Below are 19,788 nucleotides of genomic sequence, written 5' to 3' on the forward strand. Positions count from 1 at the left end.
CTTGGTCATTGAAATAACAAATCAAGTACAAATAACACAAACACTAGTTATGCTATAACATTGTGATTACAAGTAATGCTGTTCATTGAATTATGCAATAATATTTCAGTTGAGTTCCTTGCTTGTGAATAGTTTTTACAACTGCTTGACATGTAGCTGATGAGTTACAAACTTTGATCAGACTCTAGAGTCAGCTATGTTCAATCCAGTTGGTAGTAACAAGCTGCTCATTGGGATTCATGCCTCTTTTACCCTGCAACAATTATAAACAGTTCACCCTGCAACACTATTAATATGTACAAGTACACAAATATTACAAGCAACGCTTCCTTTTATCATGTCATCTTGCAGGGCGTACACATGCAGTAATTTTGAAAAGAGTTTTCTCTACAGCTAAGTGACTGTTATATTAGAGTATTATAATTGCCTGACTGCTTTATTAGAGTATCTCACCAAATAATATTCTTCAGAACAAGCATTGCTATTGCATGACAAACACTATTAATACGAGGCGAAGGCTCCTATTTCATGAAAGATCCCATGATTTCTGTATACCTGTGGTTTGAATTTATGTAAAGGAGTTTCCTGAAACTTGCCCCTGCCTTGGAAGTACAAAACTCATGTACCTAGTAGATATTCTCTGTTGCATACAAAATTGTGTGTAAGAAATTAAAAGTATTATTATTATTTTCTAGGACCGCGTCACATACAACCAAGTACATACACCAACATTGCAACCTACCCATTGGGTAAGTATAAACAGTGCCATAGGCAGCACTCAGAGCAGTGTGCGTGTACCGGTGGAAATGATACATAGGCATATGTACACAGGCAAGGGAGTTTAACTGGCATCAGAAAACCACAATACTAAAACACAACCTACAACAAAACCCAAGCTATATTGAAAGTAGCTATATATTGTAGGTGTGACGTGTCTCTCAAGATGACTCAGCAGTGAAGTGAGGCTATGTAGAACAAGGGACATGGTGAAGGTACAATTAAAAATTGATCCCAATCAAGCCAATATGGCACAACAGACTCTGTTGTAACTAGAGGCCACAGGTGATGTGCCAGTATATCAGCGGTGTGGCATTGGCACAGTGATCACAGTCTATAATATTATGCATACAGCCATGCACAACATACAGGAGATAGTTACACATTGTTGTATATGCAGCACTGCATCGGCTTCTAGTTTAGCTATTATACAGACTCACAGTAGAGTAGTAGATAAGTCCAGTGGAAAATAATTCCAGCCGCTAGCAAGCCAGATGAAGGATGAAGATGTATAATACAACTACCAGTACAAGTATTACATTACTCATTACCTTGTTGTTCCAGCTGGTTGTTTATGAGCACATCAGCTGGTATCCCAACTGGTCATCAGCTGGTTGTTCACTGCATGACGCCTGGAGTGCATATCCTGCACACAAAATACACAGTTACAAACATTTAAACATACTTGTAATGTTGTTGTTTACCAGTAAAGTAGTGCCTGGCCTCTCCTCGGACTTTTACTAATCTTCTCTTTTGAGCAATCTGTAATTAAACAAGGGTGTGATGCTGGGCATTATATAGAATTACACGTATGGTAAAGTCATCAGCACGAACAGGCATACTTATTATACGATTGTGCCTTCATTCACAGGCGAACCTATCCCCACTTAGTTCATGTCTCTAGGCCTCGTAGTTTTTTCAAACATTTATTTATTATTTATTCATTCATTATTAATGACGTAATGTTAACCGCATTTCGTATTATTCTTAGTACTTGGTTGTATAATTATTATTATTATCAATTTCGTCAATGACAGGGTACACAAAAGGCTAAGTGCCTGTACAAGGTGGTCCCCAACAAAACAAAAAGAAACCGTACAATAAACACAAATACACCAGAAACCGTACAATAAACATAAATACAAAAACAAGACAAAGCAGTACAATTACATAGAAAATAAGAATCGATGAAGTTTTAATTTAAAAGACATGGCCGAGGAAGTAAATATGATGTCATAAGGGATTCTGTGTACCCTGCACTAGTCACTCTGAACTGCTTAGCTTTATTTCACTTTTAAACCGATCATACATGTATATGCAAGGGAGTATCATGCTGGCCTGTGTGCTGCATTTGAACTCTTCGTATGCCTTGAGATTTTGACTCATTGTTACTGGTAGCAATATTGTGTAGTCTCAAGTCTTGTCTTGATTGTATATCGACTTTGGTAGACTGTGCAGCAAGTTAGTTTCATGTCATCCATCCCTTCGCAAAAGTAAGGGTCTGCAGCTGGTGAAATACAGATACTAAATAATTTCAAAAGGAATTCAATTAGACAGTGTATGTATCTACTAGTTATGTCAGATGATTACCCTTCAAAAGCATTGCGTTGCCAAGGTGATTTGTGTGCAAAAGTGATTGACACGCACTACTAAATCTGAGTGGTAGAAATCATTTAGTATCTGTACTTCACTTTTTGCGGCGGTGCCAGACTAGTCCCTGTGGCACCTCCTTGTGCAATGTGTATGTACATGCATACAAAGTTTTAATAGTTGTCCCACTCACTTTACATGAATCAAAATATTACTCCATTTTATAGCGGCTGCCACAAAATTTCACGGATGCATATCAACAGGAGCAATGAAATGTACAATTTTAAAGGACTGGTTGTATCATATTTTTACTGCTCTTAATCCTCTTACATCTGTTCCAGTGATCCAAGGCGATCCAAGGGCAGCTGGGTACCCGGGGCAGGTGACAAACCACTTAGGTGTCCCGTATTTACTGGTGTTCCACTTTTATCTCTCTGTGCTTGAATCCATTAAGTAGATAAATCGTGACACTGGTCCGCCAAAGCACGCATGTGGCAGCATAGTGACGAATCATGGTTCAAGCGCCGCATAAAAATGACGCGCTGCGCTTTAGATTGAAATACGTAGTAAATGCACGGAAGAAAACGGAATAAGGACATCACGAAGGTATAAACGTTATACCTGTGAAGTTTTATACCAACGTGTAGGGATAACCTTCATCCCATATAGTACAACCTTCATACCGAGCGTTTTTTATACCAACTAGGTAGGGATAACCGTCATACGCCATGGTATAACCTTCAAACTTCATTTTTAACAGTGTAGTGTATGCTTGAATAAGAACTGTAACTATATTGCTTGCCAATGCTGCAGATCATGCTGGTCCTAACATTTCACGAGCACTTCAGAAGTTGGAGTTGACTATTTGAACAGCATTTAATTTCTGTAATTGAAATACATTAATAATTATTTAAATACTAAATAACAATTGGGGATAACCTTTATACTAGCATAGGGATAACCTTCATCCTACCCATATGGGATAAAGGTCAAACTATTGAAAGTTGGGATAACCGTTATCCCTGGATTTGGTATGCTATATGTGTCAGCCACTTTATCCATGTTTTGGGATAACTTTCCAACCAACTGTTTTAACAGTGTAAAGTCTTTGTATACCACCTGTATTTTACAACAAAATGTGGTGATAAGTTACCATCATTGTGGTAGCTGTAATTTAGAATATTTCTTACTAAGCATATAGCCATTCACAGGTTCAAAGACAGCAATGGTCCAAACCCGTTCTAGCAGCTACGTTTAGTAATTAATTTGGAAGTACAGTATTAGACACTATATATAATGGTACAAAGACTTTAAACTGACAAAACATGATAGAACATACCTTACTAAATATGCACCCCATAGAAACATCTAAAACCTACTTAGGATGATCTGTGGATAGGGACCCGCCGATTATGCTGGCATAATTATGAGCATAATAGGTGCCTGAAAACATTGAGCATAATGCTAGCATAATGGGTAGAATATTTGTGTAATAGTATGAATCCTTAGCAGCTATCACAGAAAGATCGATATACTCTAATAGAACAATCATATAGTTGACTGTTCTATTAGAGTATATCGATCTTTTCTGTAATATGCAGTTTGACAAGTAAGTTTATGCTGCAGCCACTTATTATTTATCCATAAACTGGAAATTATTAGTAGAGCATGAGAACTGAGGCATAAATAATTGGGCATAATGTGAGCATAATAGGTAAAATTATGAGCATAATCGGCAAGTCCCTATCTGTGGAGAAAGAAAGAGTGTAGTAATACTGCATGTGCGTGTAGTTATATACCAGTGCATAATTATATCTAAAGTCTTTGTATACCACCTGTATTTTACACCAAAATGGGATGATATGTAAGTTACCATCATTATTGTAGCTCTAGTTTGGAATATATCTTACTAAGCATATAGCCATTCACAGGTTCAAAGACAGCAATGGTCCAAACCAGTTCTGGCAACTACCCTTAGTAAGTAATTTCAGAGTATCCTATTATCAATTGAAGAAAATAAAAGTAGTATAAACACTTTAAACCAATAAAAACATGGTGTAGAATGTTTGTACCTCAGAGTACATCAATCACTTTGCCTCAATCTTCAATCAACCAGGGATGATCTGTGGAGAAGTAAATGTATTATAAGACACACGTAGTCTCACAAACACTAAGATGCTTAAGTAAACTTTATAGTTTACAGAAGATTTAGCTGACCATAAGACTGATGACTAATGTTGATATGTAATTCACTTGCTTGTCAGCATAATAAATTATTGTTAATTGTTAATAAACAAGATCATTAAGCACAAATACATGAAGGTTTCCATGTGCTATGGAAGTTCCATATATGGCAATAAAAATTTTCATTTTATTACCAGAAGAGAGTTGAATATAGTTTAGGTTAAAAATGATAAAGGAATTACATTCAGTATTAATTCCTCATAGAAATTGCAGACCTGTGCGCGGATCTCATTAGAAACAGAAAATCCCTTCTATTTAAAAGTACTAGTTATTATTATTATTATTATTTGTTAATTGGTATAAGGAAGACAAAGTCTTATAAAAACCAATCTCAAGTACATCTAAATAAAATCAAACCGGCGGTCATATAAAAATACATCTAATTTAGTCTTAAAGATCAGTACATTAGGTGCAAATACAATTTCATGGGGTAAGGTGTTCCAATCATTGATGATTCTCTGTGAAAAACTATGACCTCTAATAGCAGTGTTGAAGCGATTTTTGTAAAGTTTGAGTCCATTAGATCGGTAGTGACATTCCTATATACGCAATATATTTACTATAGCTATTCAGCTGTGTTTAGGCCTAATACCAGCCAGGCCAACATTACTGGATTAAAGTTCATTCAAGCACCTGACATCGCTCATCCCTTACCACTGCAATAACTAGGTCCTTAGATAATTTATTGAAACAACACTAGCCTATAGCTATGTGCTCCTTGCAACAATAGCAATAGCTAGCAACTCCACACATAATGGGTCTCATTCTGTCCTCAGGCTACATGTGAAAATAAAATTAATGTTGTAACAGAGATATACTTACCACAATGATCTTTAAATTCTGAATTAGAATTGCTCATCAACTATCCATCTATCCTTTCTTGTTCTGGCTGCCATAGTTTACAAACTCCTCACAACTATATATTATTCTGTTTAACCATACCATTGTTGCTGGATGTTGTTGAATGTAACCCAGAATACATCCTCTGTCACTTTACTTGAACTAACATTCCCTCTAGACTCAGTAAACTTCCAATCTCATTCTTTTAGATCTAGATAACAAGACAAGTCTGAATATCATCAACATTACTTACAGAATTTTACTAGTATCTGTCAATTTCCAACAATTCATGAAATAATTGTAAATAGCGCGCTGATTCAAAACATCAAAATTTTACTTTGTACTAGTGATGCACCGATTGATCGGTAAATAATTGGAAATTGGTTTATTGGCCACATTTCAGCAATATCAGTATCAGTAATTATTAGTAGATTATTTAGCTGATTAATTTTACTGACCCTGATGGTATTGTTTTCATAAAAATAACACAAAAATGAAGTTTAAAAAGGGCAATTTTACAAAATAATAATTATTATGTGTGAAATTTTGGTAAACATAAACATTCGATCAGTTATCGGTATTGGCCATTATATGATTTTCAATATCGGCTAATCGGATAATCAGCAAAATCTCTTATCGGTTCATCACTACTTTGTACAACTGTTTATAGCTAGCATTCAGACAGATACACAGCTTGTCCGTGTATGACATGCTCGCAAAATATTTTCATGGTTCGGAACTGTAGTGAATGGTCAACAACTTAACTGTGTTCGCTTTTTTAAATTCGGCTGTACACGTACACGTACACACACACACACCTTTCTGTCGCCACTTATACTATGATGATCTGACTGTGGTTGCAAGAGACCTAGGTCTCATAACACAGCAAAAATAGTGCTCCAATACAAGAGAGAAAGAAGAGAGAATAAACGTCTTAATGATTAAGACAAAATATACATTACAAGCAAACAGGGGCCTAGACACAGGGGTACCATGTGCTGATGGATCAGTACAGGAGCCCTGGCAAGACTTACATTAATTTAAATTAAATTAAATTATAATACACAAAAAAATCTATATATTTATCTATATGTAATACTTAAAGTTTACCTAAGTTGGTCTAAAAGATCCCAGTCTGGGGAGGCTCTAGAATTAAAAATTCTGTAAGAACAGGACACAGCAATGCGAGCTGCCTGCTCAATCAAGGATCTTACAGTTTTCTTTGTCACTTCACAAGCAGTAGCCATTTGAGCAATTGTTTCGGACAAAAGTGGCCTAAACAACCAATTTCAATGGGAACAAGATTGACGGTTAACCCAAAAAGCTGAAGGTCATATTGCAAGGAGCTATATCGATCTTCCTTTCTAGCTCTAGCAGCAAGAAGATGCTGCAGGGTAATAGTTTCTACTGTCAATTCGAACAAACAAATGGAATCATTTGAAACCAATACCAAGTCAGGCCTGCTGCGGGTGGAGGAAAGATTGGTTGGGATGGTACTAGGGGGCTGGAACTAGCTAGATAACCTGGAAGGTCAGCGTAAAGTTTGAATGTTTCAGGTAAATGCTGTTGGAGCCTATGAACAAGGACCTGTAAAACTGAATCATGTCTCCAGGTATACCTGCCTTGGTCTAGAGCAGCAGGACAGCCAGTCAAAATATGGTTTATTGTGGGTTGAGGAGCTTGACAAAGAGCACATCTAGGATCAGTAATGATGTTCCATCTGGCCAGGTTCATAGGGGTTGGTAGAGTGTCACAACCAGCATGTAGAAGGAAGGACAGCTGTTTTTTTAGGGAGGCCATACATCAATCTCTTCCACAGAGGACAAGCTTGCTCCAGAGTTACAATATCTAAAAATTTATTTTGAACAGTTAATGGTTCCAGTTTTGATTTCCAATATTCAATGTGAGCAGTACTTAAGTTGTGGCGAGCATGGTTCTTGAAAGTTGCAGAGTGAATGTTGGCAACTGAAGCCTTAGTAGCAGATAAACAGTCAAGGACAGCGGAAGAGATATCGGATCTGTTAGCTAAAACAGAATGTCACAGCTCTATAATCAGTGGATCAACTGACTGTTCGATAGCCAGAATGTATGAAAGCTTGGCTGATTGCTTCAGGTGTGGTAAAAAGGGGAGATCCATCATGTCCAGGTGGAAAACAGTTCCAGGAGTGCAATTTCTTGGGAGGTTTAACCAATTTTTCACAAATTTCAATATTGATGACTGTGCTGAAATAATAGAAGACACAGTAAGCCTCTCAACAGCTAAATGAAAATGTAGAACAGAAGACACAAAGTTTTTTTAAGATCCATATCTTATATTCTCCCCAAACAGAACACTAATCAATGAATTGTAAAAATTGTAAAATTTGTTGCTTCATGGTAGCAGAAGCTACCGATCGAGCAATAGTTGGAGAAACACCAATAGTGCGACCCAGAAATTTAGTACAATCCACATTACGGATATTAATGGTATTCCCAGCAACCATTGAAAATACAGTAGAGGAAACCATATGATGACCATTAAAGTAGAGGGAAATACACTTTGGAGGTTGAAATTCAAAACATATGTCTGTTGCCTTTTGGACAAGTGACGATAAAGCCTGCTGATGAGACTTGACATCTTTGGAGATGACAGTCAAGTCATCAGCAAAACCCTTTGCTCTATGTATTGATGAATAACAAATCTTAGGTAGAGCAGCAGCTGCACTAGTAGAGGTTGATGGTTGGGTATTAGGTTTATTAGAACGATAAACTCTGCGATATCTGCCTGCATAGCACCATTCCACAGTGTGAAGATCCACAGACTGTTCATTATCACCATTATCATAAACTAGATCACAGGAGCCATCACAATGATAAGAGGTCACAATTGCTCTGTACCAACCAGATGGTGAATCATCTGAGGAATCAGACCATAACACATAGATTGCAGTCTCAACAGGAGGCAGTCCAACAGAGTTGGCAGCCTGTAGTTGAGCAGAATAGCCACAATACTCTGATGTGGAGAGATAAGCTAATAACGGGTTAATGGCTAAGTTGAATAACAAAGGTGATAAAGTATTACCCTGGAAAACTCCTCGTTGAATAGAAAATACTGAAGTGTTCCAGTTCTTGGTAGACACTTATGCTGACAATTTTGAATAACAGCTAGTAATGTACGAAATAACAGGAGAAGGCATCTTGATGTAATGTAAGATATCAATGAGGTATTGATGACATACTGACCCAAAGGCATTCCTCAGGTCAAGAAATGACATAACAATAGGATTCTTATAGTACCTCTGGCATTCTCCAATAGTGATTATATGAACTCTGTCTTTAATCAGCATTAAGACAACTAATTCAAAAAAGTCCCTGCATTGAGAGAAAATGGACCTGTGACAAACCTATTTATTATTTATTATTATTAATTAGCAAAGCCCACCAGGGGCAACACGCTAATGTTCATTACAATTACATACAATACCAATCAGATTGTTCTTAAAAGTGTCAATGTCAATCTTGTCAATATCAGAGATAGGTAGTTGGTTCCATTAAATAATTGTTCGTGGTAAGAAAGAGTATTTGTAAACATCGATTCTTGTTGGTAAGTGAAATAGCTTGAGGGGGTGGTTGGAACGAGTGTATGATACTGGAACTGATAGAGGTATAAACCTATATCCAATGCTCAGTATCGGGTCTTGTGCATGGTTTCATTTCAGTTGTCTGTGAATAGGTAAAGACCAAAATATAGACGGCATAAATACAGGCAGTATGAATTACGCATTGTAATATATTACTAGTATTAGTATTTGTCTTACAGGTAAAGAAGGCTCAAGGAGCCTGTAAAGCCTGATCTGTACAAAAAGAATTACGCTGCATGTACTTATCTCATTTATTCTTACTCTTCTCAATATTGAAACTAGCACACCTGTGTAGCTGCGTAGCAGTTACGCCGGATATACAAAACGAGATACTCCACGGCAGTCGCTGGTCAGTGTGATGAGAGAACGCCGTGAACTGTCGTGCATTGGCATGAACCAGCGTGGATCAGTTGTTGTACGTTACATATAAAAACAGACGTAAATTTAAGTTGAAATATTTCCTAGCAAAGAAGGGTTTACATTGGCATCCAATCATGACGCGGAAGAAATAAACAGTTGACCGCAATCTTGAATGCCTTCCTACAGGTAAATGTGTTCTATGTTGGTTCCACAAAGGGACGATTTTAGATTGCTATACTTAAAAGTTGTGCCTACACATGCAGCAATGATCATCTTCAAGGAATTTTGTGTGTACTGAAAAATCTCAGATTAGGTATGTACAAAAAAATTTGGAGTGTTATGTGTTGTTTTTCATATAAAGCAGGTGTAAATCAATTTCATTTCCACCTGTAATGTGCTTATGAGATTATCGTATTGGTCATCCACTTGTCCTCTGTTAACATCAAATGTCGAGCTGGCCTACTCTAAGGTTACCATGAATGTGGCACTCTCAAGTGATTTGTTCAGTAGTCGGTAATTCTAGCCAGTACTGGGGTGGTGGTAAAGGCAGTCCATCAGTCTGAAGAAAAGAAATCATTATTCTGGCACAGGTAAAATTTGATCCAGGTCATGTCTCAGTTGTAATAAAGTTCAGTTTCACAGAGTCATTCTTCTGTCACATGCTATTGTGCTTCTTTTCTTCTATGTTCTCTGTCAGCAACTGCACACTGGTCCATTTCCTAATGTAAGTATAGTACAATACAACAATAATGGACAAAACAGTATGCATAAAGTTAATGCACTTTAACTATTTTGTACTATTCGACATATGCTACATAATTATTATTTTTAATGCATACAGGTGAAGTTGTACTATGCTATCAGCAACAAAAAAATTGTTTGTGTGGTGCTCGATCCAGTCAGGTAATAAAAGATCAATGTGTTGCTTATATTAACTGCTCTTATACCATTGCAGGCAATGAGCAAGGAATACTTACAGTTTATAGCTGAACAAGCCGACACATGTAGCTAGCTACTTTCACTGTCACGGGACAGCAGCATGCAGCCACATTCGCGAGTCCGCGATGATAGAAAGATTGAACCTACTTAACGATTTTAATTGTGCAAAATAATGGTTGTACCATCAGTTGACCTCTATTATATAATTAACAATAATCGTTGTACCCTTATATGGCGAACAATGAATAATCTATTAGCACTATACGACTGTAGACATCGCGGGATACGATACACGGTACGAGCCTCGTCTAAAGGAGTGGTACCATTACAACAGATACGCTTTTAGACGAAGGATATTGACGTTCGCGTATTCATATCGTCTAGTAATAAAAGACGACGTTAGATACGTATGTACACGTCGCGTATCAGGGTAGCAGAAATGCTGTGTCAACTTCTGGACCATTGCAGGTCCTTTGCCAGTTCCCATATTGCGCTTGCATAGATCAACAACATGTTGCCAACTAATGTATTGTCCACAACACTGCCAAAACAAAGTTGGTTACTAAATTGCATGACAAGCACAATGACATATGTATTAACCCACAGAGGTCTTTTTGAAAAACAATTTCTAATTGTTTTGTTCAAGTGAGGTGGATCGCTAAATAAATATATGTATCGCTGGTCTTCACTGTCCTTGTTCAGTACTTTGTACTTATCAGTTTGAGATTGTGTGAGCAAGTGGTACGACCTTCGGTTTGATGTAGCTCCATCACATGTACATGAAAGTACATGGAACCCCATAAATTCTAGCCTGTGAACTGCTTCCCAAAAAAGAGGGAAAAGCTGTGAGCCTTTAATGAACTCTACTGGGAACTGAGCATAAAGTAAGGTTAAACGAGATGTTAACCTCTGACCATAATAAACATGACTGATTTTGCCAAAGGTAACTTGCTTTCACCATCCGAATCAGAATTAGAATACCTTATAAAGTCATTGTTAATGTCTCCTAAATCTGCAAATCCAATCAAATTTCCAGTATTCTTATCAAACACCAGCCCTTCTTTGATGTGTATTTCATCAAACAACAAGCCTACCAAATTGTTGTGATTTGGGGATTCATCTAACTTTGCATACTCCTTTAGCTGGCTGTCAGTAGCATCAGAAAACCCAGCACCAGTTGAATTAAAGTGGGTATAATCACGCAAAGTACGTTCAGAAGGTAAACACAGACACTTTGAATTCCTTAATACCTTATTAGTCAGGTTCACTGTGTCAAAAAATATAATTTCGTTCAAAATTTATGGAGATTAGCAAACTAGCATATTTTTGTATATGGAAGAATTCAATACAAAAAAATGACAGACTGCTTTATTAGAGTGTTTGAAACTCTTTCTGTCATATAACAGAGATAGCCATACTGAGAGATGATTGATGTATACAAACATCTTTAGTTGTTAATCAGTTGTCTATCTAACCAATGAAATCCCTACAAGTGCAAATTATATTCATATGGCAATATGCAACAGTAAGCCTTTTCTATGTCGCATTAATTTTCTTTAACATGATTCATTATTGAAGGGAATTCATTAGCTCATACAGTGCACATAATAATTGTCTTCAAGGCAAACCCTTCAATTTTTCTTCAAGTGATCACTGTTTACTATAAACAAATTAAATCCAAACCTGGCTGACTGCTTTATTAGAGAACTTCAAAATAATTGTTATTGTATATCAGAAACAATTGTACTTAAAGTCAGTTGCTCTGTATTGCCTTCTTTAGTGGTCAGCTAGTTACTTATTCAAGTAATGAAATCCTTACAACTGTTAAGTATATTCATACCACTCAATGAGACAGGTATGACATATTTGGTTTCTTAAATGTTATTCATTATTAAAGCAAATTCATTGGTCCATATGATGTATATAGCACTTTACTAGGTGTCTATACGCACAAACATTCTGAATGTGTTATGTATATCAATGAAATCCATGAAGACTGTATTTACATACTCTAATAGAACATTCACGGATGTCGCAAAATTGTTTCCATAGGGAAAGCTTAGAGCATGAGGAATCTGAAAATCAATATTTACATTTGCACAGATGCCTGCATGGTTGTCAATTTTAAGTTTCAAAATAGCAGGTAATAAAACATATATATTTCAATATTTTAGCCCTCTTATTAACAAACTATTGCTTAAAAATACCAATCCTATGTTTTTATACTCATAGAATTTGATAATGGTACCAAAAAGTGTTTAAAAACTCAAAAATAGGGTGTTTTGGCATTGTATGAAGCAAAATAGAATGTGTACATTGAGAGTAGGATATACAGTGTATTATAAAAACATTATGGTTGTGTACGCATATATTTAGAGTAAACAATTTATTTAAAGATATAAATATTATCCCTAATTATCATCACTGTCACTGTCATCATTTTCGATGTTAAAGTCTTCATCATTTGTACATTCACCATCTGTACCGCACAAGTAGAGTTCCGTGCAAGGTAAGTTGTTGCATCGGCATGAACATCTTAGCGTGGAGCAGTTAGTTTTACATTGACATCTTACCATCTCAACAATAGCTTGTGGTGCAGGAAGAACCAATGTTGTGACTGGCAGCAACTGGCTGTCTGTGTCCTTATAGTAGCCAAATTGTAGTGGCTCAAAAGGTTGTTGATGCATGACAGTGGCTTGGTACCATACTCGACTTTGTAAACGTACACGCTTTATATGCTCTTCTAGTGCACCAAGTGTAGGTGGCAACTTGTTGCTTTCTGCAAGTTGTTTACAGAACATGTGCCATCTTAAATCAGGTATACTAGTAATTCGAACACCTTTTGGACAGTACTTTAAGCAAACAAACTTCTCCAGTTCATCTTTAACTTCTTGTGCTAGATCACCTTCAACCGGTAGTTTCAGGAGTGCTCTTGGTAAGTCCATATCAGCTTTCATGTATTGCTGAAACCATTTCATTTTGCTTATTCCTGAGAATTTCCCTACATTGTCAGTTCCAGTGAATGCATGGAATATAGGTAAAGCTCTTGCCTTTTCCTCACCCAAAGCTCTCCACATTGGTTGAATATCTATGATACCTGATATCATTGAAATTGATGACTTTTTACAGAGCCTTTCATAGTGTCCTATGGTCAAAACCAAAACACCTGTATCTGGAGTGAAAAACATTAGTTCTGCATTTGGACACCGCTGCAATGCTTCGGCTGCCAGACAGATCATGATTGTGTCAGCCTCTTCATGATTATTTTCTTCAAAGGTTAGGTCTCTGTTGCTTCTGGTTTGACCTGATGCTGATGTGATGAATAGCTGAGGTGAGTCCATTTTGCAATTAAGCGTTTCTTGTGCAAGATATACTGATAGGTCTGCTTTTGTTTTTTCATGTGATAAAAACCGTGTCAGCGGAATATGTTTGATGTTTATGTCATCTTCAATCTTGTACTGTACAGCAGCTTTGCCTTGTCGGCGTCTCTCTCTAGTTTTCTCTTTCAGTGAGTCAGGTTTGTATGTATCAAAGACCAGTATAACTTCACTGAATCCTGCTGTCATATTTGTGAGCTTGCCAATGAAACCCTGGGCTAGATCTTTCACTGTGCTAAATGTCCCCTTTTTATTTTTCGTCATCTTCTAGACAAGAACCATTCCATCAACAATGGCAATCTTTGAATTTGCTAGAGATGTTAATGCAAGACCACCCTGCTCATTGGGAGCCAACATTTCATTGTGGTCATTTCGATCAACTGTGCTTGCTAATTTCTCAAGGTCATGTATCAGTTTTGACTTGTCAGTGCACACCAGCATTGATCCATCTGGTGCAAAAAGTGCTCTTGGAGTCAATGTAAATTCATAGTTACCAACTGCATTCTTTTGATCAATGTCCCTGTTGGACCTAGTTAAAACCATCAGACGACCATACAAGTTTTTGGTCTCTTTCATATCAACTGTCTGATCACGGATCTTTAGAGTTAGCTTCTTGCTACCAGACATGTACATTTTGTTGTTCTGCTTTTTGACTGGTGCCCAAAGACTGGTGTCTCCATTGATACGTTCAGCAACATACTCTTCATAAAGCTTCTGGCCAATTTCATCAGTATTTAAGATCTGTGGAACATATTCTTGTGGTACATATGCATTTGTGATGAAATTATATAACTGGTTTCCTTCAGCAGCAAATGGATTACCATGGCTTAGTATTGCAGCTTTGATTTTGTCAACAGCTTGACGTTCTTGTCGGATAACAGAAAGTTGTACATCATGATGCCCTTCTGGCTTGTTCACCTGGAGCCCAAACTGCCCTTTAAACTCAGTTGATAAACGTGACATTTCTGGAGAAGCCAAGAAAAAACGTTGCCTAGCATTTGAATTATTTGAAATGCCTACTAAGCCAGTATGGACTTTCATCATCCTGTTAAGATGTTCACAGGCATGGTCAGAACCCAATGAAACAAATGGTATCTCACTCTTGGTGACAGATAAATTTCCATCTTCAAGTTCTTTCCATGTTGCTGGATGTTTTGTCTTCAATTCATGCATGTCTGCAATATATCTTGGCCAGAGCCGTTTGTATTTTATTCGATCAAAAGCAAAGAAAATTTTGCTCAGTGCTTCCCCAGCTTCCAGATGTAGAGTGATATCAGCATTTCTGGATGCTTCAACAAAAAACAAGATAGTTTCAACCCTGTGGAGGTAATTCATCAATGACTTGAACATAGCATTAGATGACTTCTGTTCTTCCCACGTTTTAAGCTGTTGAATGACCTCCTCTTTCTTTAGGACTTCAAGCAGATTGGTGTTGGCAATCCTGATGCACTGCGGTCCATCACTTCCACCAGAGGCCATGTTGATACATGCTTCCTGTATTTCTTTTGTTGAACTCAAGCAATCCTCCATTAGGTGTGGCATCTCTGTGAAGAACTGTTCCAAGACAAGTTCATACAAAGCCATATATGTGTGGATATGTGCGCTAAGTGCTCTCTTGTAATGGCTACACTTGAGAATCTGCCTCACTGTAGAGGACCCATAAACATCAGCTTCAATCCAAGCATCATCAATTCCTGAATTCTCAATTGAGGTTCCTAGAGCCCTCAGAGAAGCCATCACGGTATGCAGCTCTCCAAGTCTCAGAACAATTTCATCTTTCAAGTTGGGTCTTGCATCTAGCAGCTGTACTGCCTTCTCATATAGTGCCATGTCAATAGTTATGACAGCTGGATGGTCTTGACCAACTACTAAAGTCTTTAATTGAGATGCTCGCAACATTACTGTCATTATTGTAGGCCACTCATGTGCAACCTCTGGAAGTAGAGGCAAAGCACCCACCTGAGTAACTGACTGACCAGGTGACACTAGTGATTTGTACCCTGCCCAGCCTGGGATGTGTACTTGTAATTCACTTTCTGCTGATCGTGATGAAAGAGCAGATGCAATCATCCACCCAAGAGTGTTTAGTTGATATGATTCAGCAACACCTCCAGAATTCACTTCAAACTCATGATCTCTCTTGTATGGACCAGGTTTTGGTTTGCCACATGGCTTAATGGGTACATGATAAGGAAGAACTGATAAGTTTTTGGCTTTATGAATTTCCAGACTTGGTGCTAAATGTTCTCCTGATGCACTAGCCTTTTGATACACTGCTGTGATTGTACCATGTGTCGTGCCTTTGCCATCCACAGTGTCTTCAGCAAAGTCAGTATTGTCAATAGCAAAGAAAACAAATGTACCCTTCTTGAGGAATGGTGGTACATAGAGCCCACCAAATTTTTTAGTGTTTTCCACAACAGCATTGGCAATTGCTGTTTCTAGGAGCAAAGTACGGTTGTATGATATGCAGTAGTTCTGTGCATGAAGGAGATTCATCAGTGTCTTGTTCCTAGTGTCATGATGGATGGTGAGGGCCAACCCCAGGACCTGTGGGTTTTCTCGTGAGCGTGGTATCCGGAATGCATCAGAGGGCCTCTTGTGCTTGTGTTGCACTTGTCTCCTGGTTTTGAAGGCGTACATTATATTCTGACAAATGGTCAAAGCAGATCTATCAACTGTCCTATTTTTCACCTCTGTTTGTAGCTCCTCCTCAGATCCCACCAAAATCCACCGTATCAGGTTGTAGAGTTCAGTATGAATATCATCCCTTGTGCTGGATACTATCATCGCATTATTTTTCTCCTCCTCAGCAGATTTGGAAATGCTCTCACGTACCATTTTCGCTGTCTTATATATCATCTTTGTCTTTTCTATTTCATTGGTGGAGTTTTGCATCAAGGAAGTGCAGACCATGTCTTCTTCGCATGCTTCAGGACAGTAAAGAAGAGATGGCTTTCTTCTATCCTTCTGTCTCGTTGACTTTACAGTTGGTAATTCTGAAAGAATTTTGTCCTTCAGCCATTGCCTTGTCAGAGTTGGAATGTGTTTTTGAGCCTCATCCTTTCCACCAAGCATAGATATGTAGGTTGTCTCAATAACATCCTTGGGAAGATAAACTTTGCTTTGGGTATGAACATCTACTAGATTGATCAATTCAATCCAGCATGACATCTGCATTGGGAGGGGAATCTGTGGAGACTTTACTTGATTGCAGGCATCATCCCTTAGTACATGGAATACATGTTGTGTCCAGTATACCTTGTAGTATCGAACATCAATTGCATGAGCATCACCAGGTGATATTGCATTATTTAAACGTGTCATCAATACTGGATTCTGTGAGATTTTAACAGCTTGTTGAAGTTCCTTCCCAGCATTTTCAGTGCATACTGTGAAGAGATCCTGGCCATCACCCTTTTGACAAAAAAAGCAGTAATATTACCTCAACGGTTCTGTTGCAGATCTGGTGAAAGGTGCTGAGCTACTAGGTGCTGTATCTGTTTCAGTTTCATCCATTTTAAATCGTGTTCTTTTATGTCCACGTTTTTTGCAGTATATGTTCTGGTACAAATAGCATGTTCTAAACAATCACTTGCTCGTTGGATTGATATTGCATTTGTGGCATCAGAATAACAGCTACGATGCCACACAGGCTTGTTTTCAATGAATGTTTTACTGCTCATTTCTTTCAAGTATCCATTGATATCAACATATACTCCATCCTGCAAACTGGCCCTTTCTTCAACTGCATTGGGTAATTTCTGATATGATTCAGTTTTGGGATTTTTAACCAATGTTCCTTTTTTAGGAGTAGATTCCTGACAAATAATGCACATTTTCCAGTCAAGTTCTTTGGATGAACTTATAGAGCTTGTTCCCAGTTCACTACTCATGATGTGCTGGGAACCGAATAAGCAACAACACTAAACACATGCACTAGCTTAAAAGGGACAGAACAAACTTACTGAGGAAATTGTGAATTGTCAGTAGAGATGTCAGTAACAGTCCTTCTCCAAACTGTAGTAAACTAAACTGAGCATGTCCTGAAGATTACTGGCTTCCAATGCAAGATTTTAGACACCAACATGCAAAGAATGTTTGATATTTGCAAGGTGTGCAGGATTTTTCATGCTGGTAAGACACCTGTACACAGGTGTCACCTTTGACAAATAAACTGCATACTTTGTGGATTCTAACAAAACTCCACACACACACAGGCCATTGCTCAAATAATATGACACATATAGCTATTGCTAAATTCTTTAGCAGATAAACACCCCTCAGCAATGATGCAATAATCAATTATAACATCATTCCTTCAGATTGTTTATCCTCTGAAGAATCCTAGCTCTACTTGTCTTACATGCAAGAGTGACGATTAAACTACACCCTGTATAATGAACGAAGGAAACTTTCCTATGTAATAAACAAAACTTTTACTTTATGTGACCGTTTGTGATATAGATTATTATCACCAGAGATGTAAAAGTATAACCAATAAATTTGTAGGGGACTTTCTATGTCAAACAATCATTAAATACCAGATATTTCTTATTTAGTTAGCTGCTGTTTTAAAACTGAAAATTGACAACTTTGTAAACATCTGTGCAAATGTAAACATTGATTTTCAGATTCCTCATGCTCTAAGCTTTCCAAAAATATATTGGTTTGCTAATCTCCATAAATTTTGAACAAAAGTACATAGTGAACCTGACTATATAAGCACCACTACTGCAATGGTGCAGGTATAAGCACCATTTTATGAACAGAGGATGCCAATGAACTCCTGTTTCTTTCTGTATAGCCTGATGCTGTTGCCTCCAAAATATCATCTGAAAAGAATCTTCATCATACTGCTTGCTTACACTGTCCTCATGTTGATCTATAACAGTTACTAGGTCATCATGTAGATCTTGTTCAACATTGAGCCCTTGTGTTTCATTTAATTTCTTAACTTTTCTTGTAATTGGTTCACCAACTTGTTGCTACTGTTTAAGTGACTTTGTAATGCTTGTACTCAGAGCGAAACGTCTGGAGCTGTCAAGTAATCAAGGTTGGCATGCATGTGGCTACTCGGAGAAGTAATGGTATGTGAAGTAGGAGATCTAGATGCATCATTTCTTGCTCTGTTGTGTAATCGTGTTGCTGTAGATTGTAAGGTTTTACGATGTGCAGCACACTTTGTATACCTGATCACTCACAATGACTTGACACTACCGGTGTCTAATAGTCTGTCTACTGTCATTGGTAACAATGTTGGCAACCAGTGTTCTACCTATATGTACAATATTAATATAATGCAAAACTAAATATATTATGAAGTATAACTTACGATCTGTTCCATAGCATTTTCCTTTATTGTGAACTACCAGATTAGGAAATTCCAAGCACAGGCTTCCTTCACATAAATGAAAAGTGTTTATTTTATTCAACAATACAATTATATCATTGACACAAGAAATACGAGATCCAACTGGAGTATCTAATTGTGGTAGGTTGATGGTGTAGCCCTCCAGAGTGACACAATATTCAAAGTTGGAAGATATTTGAACTCATACACTGATATGTGGAGGAGAAAATTTCATCTTGGTTAAACTAAGCCACTCAGAAGTACTCTCAACAATGTTCCAGCCTGGGATGCCATTCTTGCTCAAGCGATCATGTAACTCCATCAATCCTTTCACTTTATTATGAGTGAACGATAGTAGTGGTAATGATACAAAATCTGTGTCTGGATTGCTACTATTGGAGGATGCCACTGATTCAAAAGTTAAACTGGCTGCTAGCTTTGCTTTTCTTTTCTTTCTGTAGCCTTTAACAGAAGAAAGTTTTAACTTCTGCTTACTCATATTGATTTACACCTGAAACAAACAAAAAAATGCGTTTTCCCCTGCGCGTTTAATCAAGCAATGGTTAGTACATTGTTGGTGATGAATGACATATTTAAATTTTTTTTTTATTATACCTTACACAGATAAACGATTCCATACATAATCCAGTTCGATAGCATATATCTTGTTTATCCTAACCACGGAGAA

General features: G+C 37.4%; 1 long non-coding RNA gene across 2 annotated transcripts; it reads right to left on the reverse strand.

The window, feature by feature from the left end:
* Position 1: 1 nt before the first annotated feature.
* LOC136244062 (uncharacterized) lies at positions 2-2,097 on the reverse strand. 2 transcript variants are annotated; one of them, XR_010695048.1, is made up of 4 exons: positions 1,482-2,097; positions 1,329-1,423; positions 1,218-1,259; positions 2-253 (listed from the first exon to the last, which is right to left on the reverse strand). It is a non-coding gene; the product is annotated as an uncharacterized lncRNA (long non-coding RNA). The 2 variants fall into 2 exon arrangements; XR_010695047.1 differs by lacking the exon at positions 1,482-2,097 and having other exon boundaries at positions 1,329-1,473.
* Positions 2,098-19,788: the final 17,691 nt, after the last annotated feature.

The sequence above is a fragment of the Dysidea avara genome, chromosome 2 (genome assembly GCF_963678975.1).
Source record: "Dysidea avara chromosome 2, odDysAvar1.4, whole genome shotgun sequence".
NCBI classification, from domain to species: Eukaryota; Metazoa; Porifera; class Demospongiae; order Dictyoceratida; family Dysideidae; genus Dysidea; species Dysidea avara.